Source organism: Harpegnathos saltator, unplaced genomic scaffold, assembly GCF_003227715.2.
Source record: "Harpegnathos saltator strain DR-91 unplaced genomic scaffold, Hsal_v8.6 scaffold148, whole genome shotgun sequence".
Lineage (NCBI taxonomy): Eukaryota > Metazoa > Arthropoda > Insecta > Hymenoptera > Formicidae > Harpegnathos > Harpegnathos saltator.
The window spans coordinates 601582-617388 of record NW_020229926.1 but is presented as its reverse complement, the minus strand read 5'-3'; the positions used below and the strand labels follow the sequence as shown (position 1 = coordinate 617388).

Here is a 15807-nt window from a genome sequence, read left to right as displayed (position 1 = left end):
GTACAGAAAACTTGCTCCCCCCCTCTCTCTCTCTCTCTCTCTCTCTCTCTCTCTATCTATCTATCTATCTATCTCCTTCTCTTTCATCGAAACGCTCAATGACGTTATGGTTCAACGTAAAATTCTCGACGTGCACAACGTCGGCGCGTGTGTTCGTCGCGCCGCTTCCAAGCTTCGCGGGCATTAGTCGTGCTCTCGTTCCAACGTGCGGAAATATAAATAACAGTACGCGAGAACCTGTGCGACTTCGCCGCCGACAGCGGCGGTGGCGGCGGCGGCGGCGGCGGCGAAGATACACACAGATTGACGTGCGTTACGTAAAATCGCGTGGGGAGGCCTCGGTCTTTCGCGCGCGCGTCGCTTTCCTCCGCGTCGGGCCGCGAGCCCGATGGCTCCGCGGGGATCGGAGCACCAGTCCTCATCCTCGGCGTGAGCGTGGGCAGTGGCGAAAAAAGGACGAAACAAAACAGAAATGGACAAAGCGGTCGACGCGAGCGAACATCTGTCGACTGTTATACCGCGGCTTTGACTTTCGAATTACCGGCAGCTATTAATCCGGCCGGCCGCCCCCTCGTTTTTCGCAGAACCAATCCGCGTTCAGCAGGTATGCGTGCGTGCAGGTATACCTGGCAGCGGGCTCGACCGTGAGTAGGGTCAAGGGTTCACGCATACACGCACGCAGGCACACATACACACACGTACGTGTGCCCCCGCTGTGCCACAACTGTTTCTCGTGTTTTCAATAATCCGTGCGCTCGGCCATCAAGACCGCCGAATCGTCCGGTGTAATATCTGCCGCGTAATCAGCCGCGCGCGGCGAACACGAATGACCTGGGCGCCTAATTCGGCTTCGCTCTAAATTTCACGATGACACGCGCCCCGGATACCGTCATCAGAGGCGCACGACGACCCATCGACGGGGCTGGCTGACGCGCGCGCGCGCGCGCCTTGCCAGCCGCTTCGCTGTCGTGGCGCCGCAGGGAGGAGGGAGAGCGAGCGAGCGAGCGAGCGAGTGAACGAAAGAAGGGAGGAAAGAGCGCGAGACGCGTTTCTAGCGGTCTTATCGCGCGAGATCGCCGCGCGATCGATTCTTATCCGACGGATTCTTATCTCTTACTCGTGCGCTCTCGCGCGTCTCGATCGACGATCGAGAAACCGGACGGCGCTGGTGCTCCGTAATGTAACTCTTTCTCGACGGAGTCGGCCAAAGCGTCGCACACCGTCGAGTTGGTGTCGGCGGCCGCTCTCAGCGCCCGGTCCCTTTTATCTCGTTATTAATCGACTGATTTCTATCTGCCCGAGTAATCTCATTTGTCGGCCAATAGAGATTTCGTGCGCATCGGTGTATGAAATTGATTCGTCGGACGACGAGCGGCACTCGAGGGACATCAAGTCGTCGTCGGGGGCGAGGATCTCTTCGAGAATCGTCTCGCGGTTTCTTCCCGAGCAAATCTCGCCTTTCGGCGCAATAATAATAATAATATCAACGTCGGTATATCGTCCTCATCTCGGAGACTTCGGCGATCGCAACTTTTCGAAGAACGCGCTCCGGTTCTTCGCTCTTCGAAATGTGGTTTCTCCTTTTTTTTCTTTCCTTTCGGAACAAGACGCGTGACCACCATCTCGGCGGTTTGACGAAGACGGCGGCAGGGGTGAGGGGGGAGAGGGGGAGGGCGCAGAGAAGGGTGTCGAATAACAGACTGCCGGGATCGGGAGCAGGCGGGACGCGCCCCTGCGCTTCGTTGTTCCGCAACAAATGAGCGGCGCGAATGCGAGCCATTATCTGCCGAGGCAGCGTGCAATTTGAATTTCAAAAATGTGGACGGACCGAGTCGCGCGCGCGCGCAGTAGCGGCGACGGGGCGTCTCGAAAAGACGACAGGGGCAGGGGGAGGAGAGGGAGCCGCACCGCGCGTCGTCATCCTTTGGTAAGCATCACTCGCTCGCTTGCTCTGAAGATCGCGCAATTAGTCGCACCGCTGAATGAAGAGACTGCCTGCCGGGGCGACACTATTCCTTTTGAACCGCGCAACTCCTCGTCACACGTTTTCCCCATCTGACCTCCGACGCTCTCGCCTGCCCCCCGCCTCCGCCCCCGCATCCCCCTCATATCCCGCTCGCTCGCCGCGGACACGGCGGCGGCGTCTCTATTCCCCCGGGTCTCTCGTGCGAAATTCATTCGCCGCGGCTTCAGATCGTCGGGGCTCGCAATTTCGCACTTTTCGCCGGCGGACCAGTGAACAGTCCTAAACCGATGGTTTATTGTTCGTCTGCGTGTAACGACTTGTCCGGTGAGACGACCTTCGAGCCGAAAACGTGCGTCTCCCTTCGTTTCTCTCTCAGTCTCTCTCGCTCTCTCGCTCGCTCTCTCGCACCCGCGCTTTTGTCGTGACCATTGGGAGCTTTCGGTCTCAATTCTGGCAATTGTCAGCCGGTTTCTCAGTGTCAGAATCGAAAGTGGTTTTTTTTATCAAAAGAACTTGCAAACCGAGACAAGGAGATACCTCCTTTACCGCCGTCACAACATCGAGAGCAAAATGCAACCGTTCGTCATTAAATCACTATGTCCGCTTTCATTCCGCCCGCGCTGCTTGAAAAGAAAGAATAATCGTCTTGTGGAGCGAGGAAGGACCTCGACTACTGTGCTCTTACAGTCGTTCTTCAGCTCGAGCTCTTTGTCGGCTCAGCTCGGCGGAGCTAATTCGGAATTTGCGCTGCACCCCGGACTCTTCTAGACGCATACGATTTCAGACTCGACTGCGTCTCGAGCTCTCCACGTGCTCGGAACGTCGCGCGCGCGCCGGCTTTTCCGCCGCGAGAAGCGCGACTCGCCAAAGACAGAGACGGCGGCGGCGGCGGCGACTTTTACGGTCAGCACGCTGCGCGTCGGGCAGGAGTAGTGTGTTGCGTTGTATAATGTAGCAGCGAAGCGCGACGTTACTGCAAGCGCACACAGCCTCGTCGAGACTCAGCCGCGGAGTAGTGGTGGAGCAACGACGGCGGCGGCGACGGCGACGGTGGCGGTGGCGACGTGAAGCGAGGGAGAGAGGGGGAATGGCCGGTTCAGTAAGCGGCAAATGTTCGAGCCGATACGACGAAGCGCAGAACGACGAGCGCGCGCAATTTCTAGTGAGCGCCGTGGACGGTTTTTCGGCAACCGGGCGGCAACGCACACACCTGCGGCGCATAGTGTGTGTGTGTGTGTGTGTGAAATGTCAATGGCGATGGTCTCGCGCCGCGTCTTTCAGTCCGCCCGCCCGTTGTCCTGCGGTATCCGTCGGCACGTGGATTCTTTCGCGAGTGAGTCGGCTGGTGTCGGTCGCATCGAATGGTGAGAGCGAGCGTGAGAGAAAGAGGGATATATAGAGGAGCGTGCGTGTGTATATGTGTGTATCGTGCTCACAAGTGTGTGTGTGTGTGTGTGTGTGTTTTGTGTGTATGTGCACGTAGCCGTGGTGGTTGCAGGCATGTCGCGTGTGTGTCTGACATCAGCGGAGCTGATGAGTGAGTGAGAGAGAGTAAGAGAGTGCGTCGTCGATCCGTGGTCGCTCCTCTTCATCATTAGCCCACGTGTGAGTGTGTGCCACGCGGTAACATCACTACTACTACCGACTACAACACCACATTTCGCTCCACAGTCGCCGGTCAGTGTGAATACGTAAATAATAAAGTGCGTTTGGCTTTTGCCGCCTTCGCTCTCGACTCTCTTCCTCTTTGTCTCCCTTCGTCCCCTTTCTCTTTCTCTCATCTTCCCGGCGGCGTCTCTTTGTCACTCTTGGAGCAGCGTGGCCACCCTCCCCTCCTCCCACCGGCTTGCGGCCACCGCCGGTTCTCCTCTTTTCTGCCCGCTACTCCGACGAGAAAGACACATCGGATTACCGCGTGGGACAAAGGATACACGCAGACATACGCACGCATATACGTGTGTACGGGACCCGGCAGCCGCGACGGTGCTCCCCCGGATTATTTATCGACCTGCACGAGGTATTGTGACCGTGCGAGTCTCATACGCCAACGACTCTTGCCGCGCGACACCCGTCCGTGTCGTCGAGTAAACCGAACGCGTTTTTAATCGCCCTCCAAGGGAGTCGATCGTCGGAGCGCGGTCGCGCGTGAAATCGCCCTTCGCCTTGTCGCCTCTCTCTCTCTCTCTCTCTCTCTCTCTCTCTCTCTCTCTCTTGCTCCTTCCTGCCTTTTTATCCTTCCACCTCTCTCCTTTTCCGGCATTTTCTCGTTCCTCGCCTCTCTCTCTCTCTCTCTCTCTCTCTCTGCTATTTTCGTAATGTAGACACACGGGAAATTCGGAAAGCGTTGAAAAGAAACGCAGGACGTGCGCGCGTGTGTGTGTGTGTGTGTGCGCGCGCGCGTGCACATGCTCGTGAAGAATTTCCAGCTCTCCCGGGCCTTTTTAAGGAGCGACATTTCCGGCACTCGTGCAAGCACGCTGAAACCCGAGTTCGTTAGAATTTCAGACGCCTCGGCGAATCGAACTTCGATCTCGCGCCGCGGGAAACGCGCGCACGACGTAAACCGGCGGGTTTCTCTCGACAAGTTTAATTTGAAGCGCGCGCTCGTCGGTGGAATATGTAACGTTGAAAACGCGCCTCGCAGAAGCAAGTCGCGGCGCGGCCGGTCTTTGATCGCGAGTTTTCGACGCGAGGGGACTCCTCTATTCATCGCCGAGTGTATTTTCACGTATTCTCTCTGCGGATTTTTCAGACAGTCAAAGGCCGCGGGCACTGTCGCGTCTATTCGCGTACACGCCTACATTTTCCTCCTCCTGCTCCTCCTCCTCCTTTCTCCTGCTCCGCCGGTGAAACGACGCCGGTATCGTCGAAACGCCAAAGCGCTCGTTTCGCGATGAGAATTCATTCTCTTAGCTTTTGCTCGACGCTCGTATCCCATGATACGTGTGTATGTGTGTTGTACATGCATACGTACGCAGTCACACACATGCGTGTGATATATCAGGTCACATTAATGGATGAGACGCGAGGATATCGACGTTTACGTCGACGTGATATCAGGCAATCCGTAGAAACCGAAATGCATTCATTCGAACGGATTTTGACGAGATTACCGGACGTTTCCCCCCCCCCTCCCCTCTGCGGGAGTAATTAATTATGTACATTCGGTTCGATTGAATCCGGAGAATGTAACGACGGGAAACGGTTCCGGTACATCCCCCTCCCCCTTCCCTCCCTATTATTTCGCAACGCAGCGTTTCGCGGCGGCTCCCATCTTGCAGATTGATTTTCAACGCATCGATAAACAGACGCATTCAACGCTCGAGCTCTCGAGCTATCGTAAACGCGTTCACTTTTGTACTGTTGTCGACGTGAAAATAAGCCCGGCGGAATTGCATTTCGAGGATTCAGCCGACGGCGCGGCGTACAAGTGTGAACAAAAGAGTTGACGCTTTGTCCGCCGTCCGCGACGACGTGTGTGATTCTCCCTCCCTCCCTCCCTTCTCACTCGTATCGCGTTTTCGGCGCGATTCGCCGTCATCGATATCTCCTCGAAAAAGGTTAACACTCTCGCGCCGAAACGGAGGCAGAGGCGGGGGTGGGTGGGAATGGGAAGATAACGCGTCGAGCGCACGAATATATCTCATAATTATCCTAATACCGAGACCGTTAATATGTTATCGCCGTAAAATACTGTGTAGCGGCCGCCGCCGCCGCTGCAACCCCCGCACCCCCGCCCTCGCCCCCGCTATCGGTCAGCCCGCGATCGATCGATCATACGCTTATTATTCCGCGCGAATAACTCGCTCCGGCCAGTCAGATCTCTCAGGATACTCACATTTGTCGCGTTTAAACCGATTAATCATTCGCACGTCCACGTACGTGGGGGAGAGAGAGAGAGAGAGAGAGAGAGAGGAGAGAGAGAGAGAGAGAGAGAGAGAGAGAGAGAGAGAGAGAGAGGAATTTTTGACGTCGTCGACGGACAACACGGCTTACGGCATGTCCGTTCAGTCCGGTCGCGTACGCAAATTGCTCTTTTCCAATATCTCGCTCGTCCCGAGCTACTCACTTATTAAAGGGCATTACAGGACTTATCGGAGCATATAATGATGCTACAACGAGGGAGGAGCTTTAAAAAGCAGACGTGTGCTCGTCCGACGGGCAGAGAGCGCGTTGCGTCAGAGATGCGCTATCTTTTTCTTCTCTCTCTCTCTCTCTCTCTCTCTCTCTCTCTCTCTCTCTCTCTCTCTCTCTCTCTCTCTATATTTCTCTTCTCTTATCTCGAGAGAAGCCACTTTGCGATTTTTTGCCTTTACACGCCTCAAGGCGATCGTGAGCATTTTTAGATATATTAACATAACGAGGCCCGTGTATATTCGTTTCATTTCTCCTCTCTCTTGTTCCCTTTTATTCCACTTCGCGTTTATTGATGCGCCCGGCCATCCGTCCTCCGCGTCTATCATAATGTTGTGCAACATTACGTAAGCTCGATTATCGAAAGTTATCCAAGCCGCTTGAGATCGTCGCGATCGCTCCGACTTGATCTTTAAATGTTTTGTCTCTCTAGAAATTACGTCTGCGCGTCGCAATGTCCACCACGTCGATATGCGAATATGCAGATATCGATCGCGCTTTCCGACGAATCGGATCTCGCCGCGTACAACGTCCAATTAATACATTTATAGGGAAAAACTTGTTTACGCTTAATAAAATCACCATCCGGCGAAAAGTCACCGCCGACGTTAATATTAAACTGTATGACTTATTGCTGTTGTGCAACGTCGAAGATCTCGTCGGACATCGCGTCTCTCTCTCTCTCTCTCTCTCTCTCTCTCTCTCTGAGATAAGCTCAGCCTTGGATAACTTTGACCGACCGGACGTGAACCGTTCAGTGTTACGAATGTCTGCAGGGAAAAAATTGCGCGACCTAACAGCGCTGAAACGCAACAACTAGACCGGTGAAAGTCAAACGCGAAAATTGCCGTTGCCTCGTCCATCTCTTGTCTCTTTCTCTCGTCGAAATGTGTTGTATTATCCGTCGGTGCCGGTCGAGCAGCAGAACCTCGCGGTAACACTGGTCATTTTTCACTCCTCATCCCACGCCCCATTCACATCCACTTCCTTCGAACGAGGAAAAGACGCCCCGAGTCCTGTGTCTCCGGTTTACGCACTTTATTCATCCTCGATGTTTTATCGCCGCGGACGTGCGTATGTATTCCGGGCATTGCAAAATAATAACACAAAGCGCAGCACAAGAGAAGCCGCCAACGCGCATCCCGCAGTTTTATGCTTCTCGCCATTTTTGCGTCGCTGATGACGCAACAACTGTCGGACGATCGCGACTGTTGAACCCGGAAATAATACCGTAAAGTGTGCGGCTCCCCACGTTATTCGATTTTAGGGGCGCGATAGGACAATTTCGCACGTTTCCCTTGCGTGAAAAATCACACGAGCGAGCCGGCGCGCGAAATCGGCGACCCGAATGCGCCGGCCGACCGGTAAACAAAGCGCCGACGGAATTCCTCGGAAAGCAGCGTCGTCGCATTCTTTTCCATCATCCGGTCGTCGGGAAAAGCGCTTGTAATATATCGGTACTTGCGTCGACACGCCTGTAAAAGCCCGCCCGCCCGCCGTCGGCATCAATGCAAAGATAAAGGAGCGGCCTTGTAATATTCAAGTTGCCATCCGAGAGCTCACCTCTTCTCTTCCCCCCCCTCCCTCCCTCCCTCCCTCCCTCTCTCTCTCTCTCTCTCTCTCTCTCTCTCTCTCTCTCTCTCTCTCTCTCTCTCTCTCTCTCTCTCGCTCTCCCGAGTCGGGACAAATCGTCTTGTCTCCGCCGCGCCGTGGCTTATGCGTTTTCTTACGTCGCGTCTGAAAGCACCCCAGACTCTCTTTCTCGCTCCTTTTCTCTATGTGTTTGTCTCCCTCCCTCCCTCTCTGCTTGCCTGCTGCGGTTTACGTTTTATCTTAGCGCTACTTTTGCTCCGTTTAGCGAGGAAAAAGCCAACCGAAGGCACATTCGCCGGCTCTTGAGTTATTTGTAGCGGAGAAAGGGCTACATTTTTGCGAGAGAGAAAGAGAGAGAGAGGGGGGGGAACGTCGAGGGTTACACTCGGGGCGATTTAAATCTTTTGTGCATCGCCACGGTGACGCGAGAATAACATGTACAGACAGAGCGACGCATAAACGCATATTATGCTAATCGTCGGCGAAATGTGCGCAGAACGAAAAATCGACACACACACACACACACACACACATTTTAGTCGTATCCTCTTGCTCGCTTGATTCTTGCTTTCTTCGCGAGACGACCGATTCGACGACATCGAGCCAGCTCTCCCTCTCTTTTTTTTCTTTTTTCAAAATTCACCGACGAGTGCGCTCTCGTTTTGTTACATAAATATTTTTAATTAGTCAGCCATCCTCGCTGTCGGCCCGGCTTAAGCCGGGATGAAGCCGGGCGCGAATCACGAATCGAGACACGCTGTCGCGACGACACTTTTCCGCGATATCATCGCCCACGCTCGGCAGATTAACACGCAGCCGGTATATTTCCGCGAGCGGTCGAGATTGCGAGTGCGTCGCGCTAATGCGCGCCGCACGCGTGCAATCGTCGGTGTTTGCATGCCTTGATACAAAAATAAAGAATGGTAGGCGCGCGATGTTAGTTGCGCAGCGCGCAAGCTGCGCTTGTTCGCCGTTAGACATTAAAGTCTGCATTGTTGGGAGCCGCGGAGTGACGCGCTTTGAAAAATGTCTCGCTCGCTCGCCGGCGCGACATGGCACGCACGCACGCTTGTTTCGATAGCTGATAGTTTCTGAAATTTATCGTCGCGCCATTTCAAACGAAGGGGCGCCTTTCAAACGAGGCGAAACCGATATTGTGCTCGCGCGAACGTATACGCGAGTTTTTATCCATTTTCAGAGTTATTATTACTTCATTTTACTTCAATCTTTTCATATACACACATACACAAGTTGGAACGTTCACTGACGCGTGCGCGCACTCGTTTAGATACGATTTTTTATTTCTTTTATGTAATTGAAATATCGTCGACGCGAGAATAGGACGAAATCGCGTTACTGCGATTAAATATTCACCGCGCAAAGTTTCGCGGCGCGAGAAAAGAGAGATTTCGTCACACGACAGATGTCGTATTTGTCGCGGCGCTTAAAAATTGAATTGAGTTTCTTCCGAAGCTCTCCCTCCCCGCCCTGTGAAGAAATTAATTTATTATTTCATTGTTATTATTATTGCGTGTAAAAGTATTATCGCCACTTAACGCGCGCATTCTTAGAAATCGCTGTTGCGACAGACGGTATTTTCTTCGATCCTTCGCCCCTCTTTTTCTCTCTTTCCCATCCCAGTTCTCTTCTCATTCCAACGTGTGCAGCATTGACATTTAATCGTGCGACTTTTTCTCTCTCCCCCCCCCCCCCGTCCTCCCTCCGTCTCGAGCCAAAGAAAGCGAATGCCGCGTTTAATAATGGCCGCAAATTTTTATGCCGCTTATTGTCCGCTCGGGCGTGTCGGGTGTCTCACTCGGCTTCTTTGCGGGACACGAAGAAATAAACCGCGAATGCGAGCAGGAATTGCGTTCTTTTATCGCCGATGATTGGACTCGCGATATCCCAGAGCCGCGAGAGAGGGCGCCCCCTCCTCCCCGTTCCGCCGTCGAGTCGGAGCGAAACGCGATTTCCGGCGCGGCTGACTAGCTCGAGCTTGGCTCATAATTCGTGCCTAACGACCTTTTAACGGTTTTTCCGCGTGTCCGTCCGCCGGTCCCGCAAACGAGCGCCGCTACTGTCGGCGCGAGCGATAAAAAGTCGGTGTTATTACTTGGTAGCGCGCGCGATAAGTACACTCGGGAAAACGCACACCTCGTTCCGCTATTGTCATTCCGTATTTGCGCTGCGACGAACGTGTCCAATCCTTTCGAATTTGGGGACGAAAAAGGGGGGGGGGGCGAGTTGGATCTTATTTGTTCTACGCGGCGAGAGTTCTTCGGTATTAAATAAAAAGTTGGGCAAATTGAACGTTAATCGAAATCCTGGCGCAAGAGACGTCCTCCATTTGACGGGCCCTTTGCTCGGAAGAGAGAGAGAGAGGGGGGGGGAGGGAGAGAGAGAGAGAGAGGGAGACGTGTTCGCACTGGTATTTTCCGACGAGACGATTTAATGCCGCGCGGTGAGGATAAAACCCGTAATAACGGTAAACGAGAAAGGACAAAGAGAGAACGTGACAGACTGACGTTGTCCTCGACGGCGAAAAGTAATAAAAGTATTGTCACGTGCGCGCATCGCGCCGCGCCGCGCCGCGCCGGCCGGCTGGTCGGTCACATTGTATAACAAATTACCGTTGTCTCTAATGGTGGCCCGTATGGAAAACTCGTTATTAGGCGGCGACGTAGTGATTTGCGTTTCTCCCTTCCTCTCCCTCTTCCGTCCGCGTCTATCTTCTGTATAACGTGTGTGTGCGTGCGTGTGTTTCAAAAGCGCGCCTAATGAAAGAGTCTTATTCGTAGGAAAGCGAGAGGGAGGGGGGAGAGAAAACGAGACGGTTAATCGCTGTATAATTCGACGATAATTTCGCTCGAGTCTTTCGACAGTTTCAAGCCTGTCCCGGACATGTCGTGCGCCGCCTGGATTTACGAAGCAATTTTTGGCCGCGTTAATTCGTCGACTAATTTTATGACTTTGCCGTATCGCCCGCTTGTTCCGTACATTAACTTGCTAATTTTACGCATCGCTTGCGCGTCCTCCCTTTCCTCTGCCCCCCTCTCGGAAAGAGGCGTCTCTCTCGCGCTCGATAAATAAACGAGCCAATTGGGATCGAACGGAGAATCAATTTTCCGTTAGATTTCAATCAATTCTACCGGTGTGGTGTCAGCGTGCCGGGCGCGATATTCCGCAACGAAAACATCACTGTTCATTCGCGAGCGCTCGCAAAAACACGAACGTCGATGTGGAAGCAAGACTCGGAATGGCCGCGGAGGGTATCGATACTTGTAGTAAAGTATCGCAGCGCATGTCTCTCTCCCTGCCTCCCCGTCAGCCCCCCCCCTCTCTCTCTCTCTCATTCTCTCCCATCCTCCCTGCATTGGCGGCGAACGTGTGTCACTGTCGGTTTGTCGCGTTACACACTTTTACGAGCCTATTTCCGGCGACGGAATTGCCAAATCGCATCGCACGCTCGCGCTCGCGCGGCTTACAGCAGCCCGGGCCGCACCGCGGAATATCGACCGGATTAAACAAATCGACCGGGCGTGCATTAACGCCCGGTTTTACGGCCGTTCGGATATTTATCGCGTCGCTCGGCTTCCTAGCAAAGCTCGGCCCCGTGCGGTTATACGACGGTCCCCGCGTGCGCACATCGATTCCCCGCGAGTCCGACGTTTATTTTTCCCAAGCGGATCCGAGCGCCATCGAACGACGATGTCCGACCGGAAGACTCGGTCGGCGGGGGGCTTCTCTCTCGTCTTGTCGTTAAAGACGTAATATCGAAGTATCCGAATATAGACGCAGCTGCCGCCGCCGGCGCGATAAAAGCGGCCGTCTGTTGCGACGAGTTGCGAGTGAAAATCCCTGCGCGAGACACGTCTGTCTTCGAGTTGTGAGCGAAATATCATCTGACAGAGGGGGGATCTGCAACAGATGTATCTAACGATGCATGCTTAAAAAGTGAGAAAAGTACGGGCCCTGCGTTGAGCTGTGTGTTGATACCAATCTCAATTTGCCCCGTCGCCCATGGAGAGTACTTTTTTTTAACATCTCGAACGCTTGGAGAAATTCTGCCGCGATACTCGAAAGTTTAAATCTCTCGATTCGCCGTAGCGGGTGATCTTGTAAACTTTTGATTAATATCTGCACGAGATATTTTACTGGCGATTAATGACGATTTTGAGCGTCTTGGTTGATCGCCAAAAGCAAATATGCTATCGGTACTTGTCCAAGTTCTCAATGAGTACACGCTCTGCTCACCGTGTTATCGTCCTTGAAATTTATCGAAGCTGGCGAGCATTTCCGACGTAAACCGCGGGATGTACGAAGATACGTCGAATAGAAGCGATCTTTGATCGTCCGGGTGATGACAATGCCGGTCGGGAATCAGCGGAATTGGTATCCCCTCCGAAGGAGGAGGAGGAGGAGTCTCGCGTCCGTCGACAGCAAACGCCAAGACCTCTCGGCTTGACGAGCGCGCTCGAGCGGACGATATTTATATTGAACGTCGTGTATATATTTGACGTTCTATCTTGGCTGTCGCGGTCGATCCCAGAAACTCCACGTCACCGAGCGATTTCGAATGATGTGTCAGTAGACTCGCGTTAACACGTTCTCCGTGTGTTTGTATGCCCGCGCGATAATGACAGTGATGATGATGATGATGATGATGGTGCATACGCAGCCCGATGGCTGGCTCGGGCAGCCACGGAGAGGGGGATTATTTTTCTTTTGAGCCGGCTGGAACGTACAAATACATATCTCAATTATTACTCCAATTGAGAGAGAGAGAGAGGGGGGGGGAGGAAGGGAGAAAGAGCAGTACAGCGACGAGCGCATACACGCTCCGCAAATAATACTTTCGTTAACACGTTCCCGGAAGAGAAGCTGCACTCGCACGCGAAGAGTAGAGAAATTAAAGTCCCCGTGAAACGATCGCGTGAAACGCTCCTTTCCATTCGCCGGAAAAGCCGGGCGTGACCCGTCATCTCTGCACGCGCGCGCCCTTTCGTGCGCGCCGTTTGGAAGGCTCGTAAAGATAAGCGTGTAAAACACGCGGCGCTCGTAACAGAAACGCCGAGAGCGCAAAGGGCCACAGGAACACGACGTTGTAATCGATGTGTACACCGTGCCGCTCTCCCGCGTCGGCAGTGGGCAGGTCGCGCGTTCTGTGAGCCCCTTTGCGCCATGACGGCGGCGGCGCCATTCAAAATTTCTCGTCAGACTCACAGAACGGCGTCTTTCGGCTTTCAAATCTAAATTTAAAGCAGCTGCCGCTGGTTTCCAAGCTCGCGGCGTTTTTCGAGTTCTCGGCGGAATTTGGGATGACCGCTGCGGCCCTGCGAGAGGCAAAAGGCCAACATCGACGTAACATTGATCTTTTAACCTCTTTTTTTCTATTTCATTTTTTTTTTTTTCCCCCCCGAAAAAATAACACGCATTTCGTACAGTCGCAAGGAGGAGAATTTGCTGTGTTTGTATACCGATGTGAACCTGGCAAACAACTTATTCAAAACAAAAAATTCTCGATACGGTTCGATTGTACTTCGCTTGTACCACTTTTTGTCTCGTTTGTATCTCAGAGAATAAAAAGATAGGAGGAGGGGAAAAAATAGCCAGCAAGGTACAAACAAGTATAAGATATCCGAAAACAGCCAACGCTATTCGAAAGAGAATCGTTTGTACCCGTTTGTATCTCCCTTCAAATCGTTTGTACCTCAAAGGGACCGGAAGTACGAAAGTAACCTTCCGACATATTTCGAAGATGCTGTACTTCCGATTTCTTTGAGGTACAAACGGATACAAACAATTCTCTTTCGGATGGCGTTGACCGTTTGCGATATCTTATGCTTGCTTGCTGGCTATTTTTCCCCCTCCCCCTGTCTTTTTATCCTTCGAGATACAAACGAAACAAAAAGTGGTACAAACAGGTACAAACGAAGTACAATCGAACCGTATAGCGAATTTTTTTTTTTTTTTTATTATCAAGTTGATTGCCAAGTTTACATCGGTTGTTCGTATGTTCTCTCTCTCTCCCTCGTACGGTCGCCGATAAACATCGTAGCGCGGCGCGTTTAATTATCCCGCCGTTATCATCGACGCTCTGTTGCCGGTAGCCTATTTTTACTTTAATCTTATTTCTCGAAAACCCATTACGCCCGAGATTGTTTACTCGCCGCGCGGTAATCGCGTGATTGCTCACCTCGGCGTGAGGTTATAATAGGGATAAATGTTAAATACCGCTCGCGTAATTTACTTATTATGCCCGCGGCAAACTGTCGCGCGGGAATATCGGCTTTATTTATGATAGCCTATCGATTTTGTATTTTTAGGTTTGCCAGCGTTGTTCCCGTGGGACTTATCGCGAGAGCCGCAACTGTTGATCGGAGATGCAGAACTGGTGAGTGGAACGGTGCGACGCTTTTGGGTGGACCAAAATGTGCGCATTATATAAATATTATTTATAAATAAATATATTAATAAATAAAAATATATATATATATATATATCTCAATACGGATTTTCCATGTGTAGTACGCGTGTACTCTACACACGCCGCAGTGGTAATGAAGCGTGAAAGTCGAGTAGAAGAAACGTGTGTTGCGTAACGACAAAGTGCACACGAGCTTCGTTCTAAAGCCCGAGACGTTTACCAGGTCGAGCCTGGCCTTTCCAGTCGTTCCCACTGTGTTTGGATGTGATAAGGTACATGTGTAACCCGATACGATACGACTGGTCGAGCTGTCAAAATGACAAACGAATAGACCAGATAATCATAATATGTACGCACGCGCATATCGAGACGCCGCTCGAGCGATTAGAACGTTAGATTGGAGGTCGCTGAGTCTTAATGAGAGCATTAATTTTCGCGGCCTGCTGAATATCGATGAGAGGTAATTCGACGCGCGCGCGAGGAGAAATCGCGCGAACACGGTCAGAGGAGGGGCGGGGGGCAGACACGGAACACGCAGAGAGGATCTTCTGTGTCGGCTCGCATTTCCCATTCGCGCGCATATTCGCTCTCCCTTTCTCTCTTCCCCTTCGCCGCCCGCGTCTCAAAAGGTGCCTGATAGATCGCCGGAAATCATAAGTCATCGCGAGGGCAAATTGAATCGCGATCAACAAATAAGGATAAACGCGCAGGAAGCGGCGGGTCTCTTCTCTCTGGCCGCGTGCGAGCGAAACGAGCGAGCGATTTTTCTCGCGCCGGTGGATACGGATTTATTTTCGCGTGCATGCGTGTGCGTGTACATACGCGCGTAATTCGCACGGAAACAGCCTGTCCTCCGCGAACCACTGCGTCGGGAGGGAGGGAGGGAGGCAGGCAATCATATAACGTCTGCACTTTTACGGACGCGCGCATGCATTCTCGTTGACCCTTCGAAAATCATTCGATCATCGCGGAAATTGAATTTCGGAGCCTCGCGTATCGCCGCTGCGGCCGGCATTAAACGTATGCTCGTTTTACGCGCGAAGTATGCAAATTGCCGTTTCGCACGTAATCTACGATTTGCGGACTGCAGCTTTTACGACGCTCGCGATAGCTTCCTCGCCGTTATCGGAGTCGGGGTTCCTTCTCTGTTTTCCTTCTTCGTCGTCGTCGTCGTCGTCGTCGTCGTCTTCGTCTTCGTCTTCGTCATCGTCGTCGTCGTCGTCTTCGTCTTCGTCTTCGTCATCGTCTCCGTCGTCTTCGTTTTCGTTTTCTTCTTCTTCTTCACTCCCATTTCGTTGCTCGGCGAGTTCTCGGCGCGCGCGAGAGGCAGCGAGAGGAACGTTTCCGCTTGCCGTCGAGACGGACTTTTTCCGTGGCTGCGCGGCGTCGGTCGTCGCGAAAATTGCCTCGGTAATTAGTCAGCGGGCTAACAACGCGCTTATCGTCTCTCCGTCCCTCGTGGATTTTCGCCGTGGATTGTCCGCCGCAGGCTTCGAAAATGCTTCTTGTGTCGTTGCGTTTTTCCTCATCCGGCGCGCTGCTGCAATTCGGCGAATTGCGTCGTCGTCCCTCTCTCGTCGCGTTACTTTTGACTACGACGATGACGACGGCGACGACGATGCAATCGTCGAGATTGCGTTCGCGAGACACGCGTTCCTTTTCATGGACTTGCACGACGAGCCAATAG

General features: G+C 52.8%; 1 protein-coding gene across 3 annotated transcripts in view; it reads left to right on the top strand.

The window, feature by feature from the left end:
- Nucleotides 1–15807, top strand: part of LOC105187074 (zinc finger protein 608) — a 207018-nt gene that overhangs the window by 61986 nt on the left and 129225 nt on the right. For all 3 annotated transcript variants that reach the window (XR_003112543.1, XR_003112544.1, XR_003112542.1), the window contains exon 3: nt 14020–14087. The gene's annotated coding sequence lies outside the window, so the exon portion shown is untranslated. The remainder of the gene's footprint in view (nt 1–14019; nt 14088–15807) is intronic.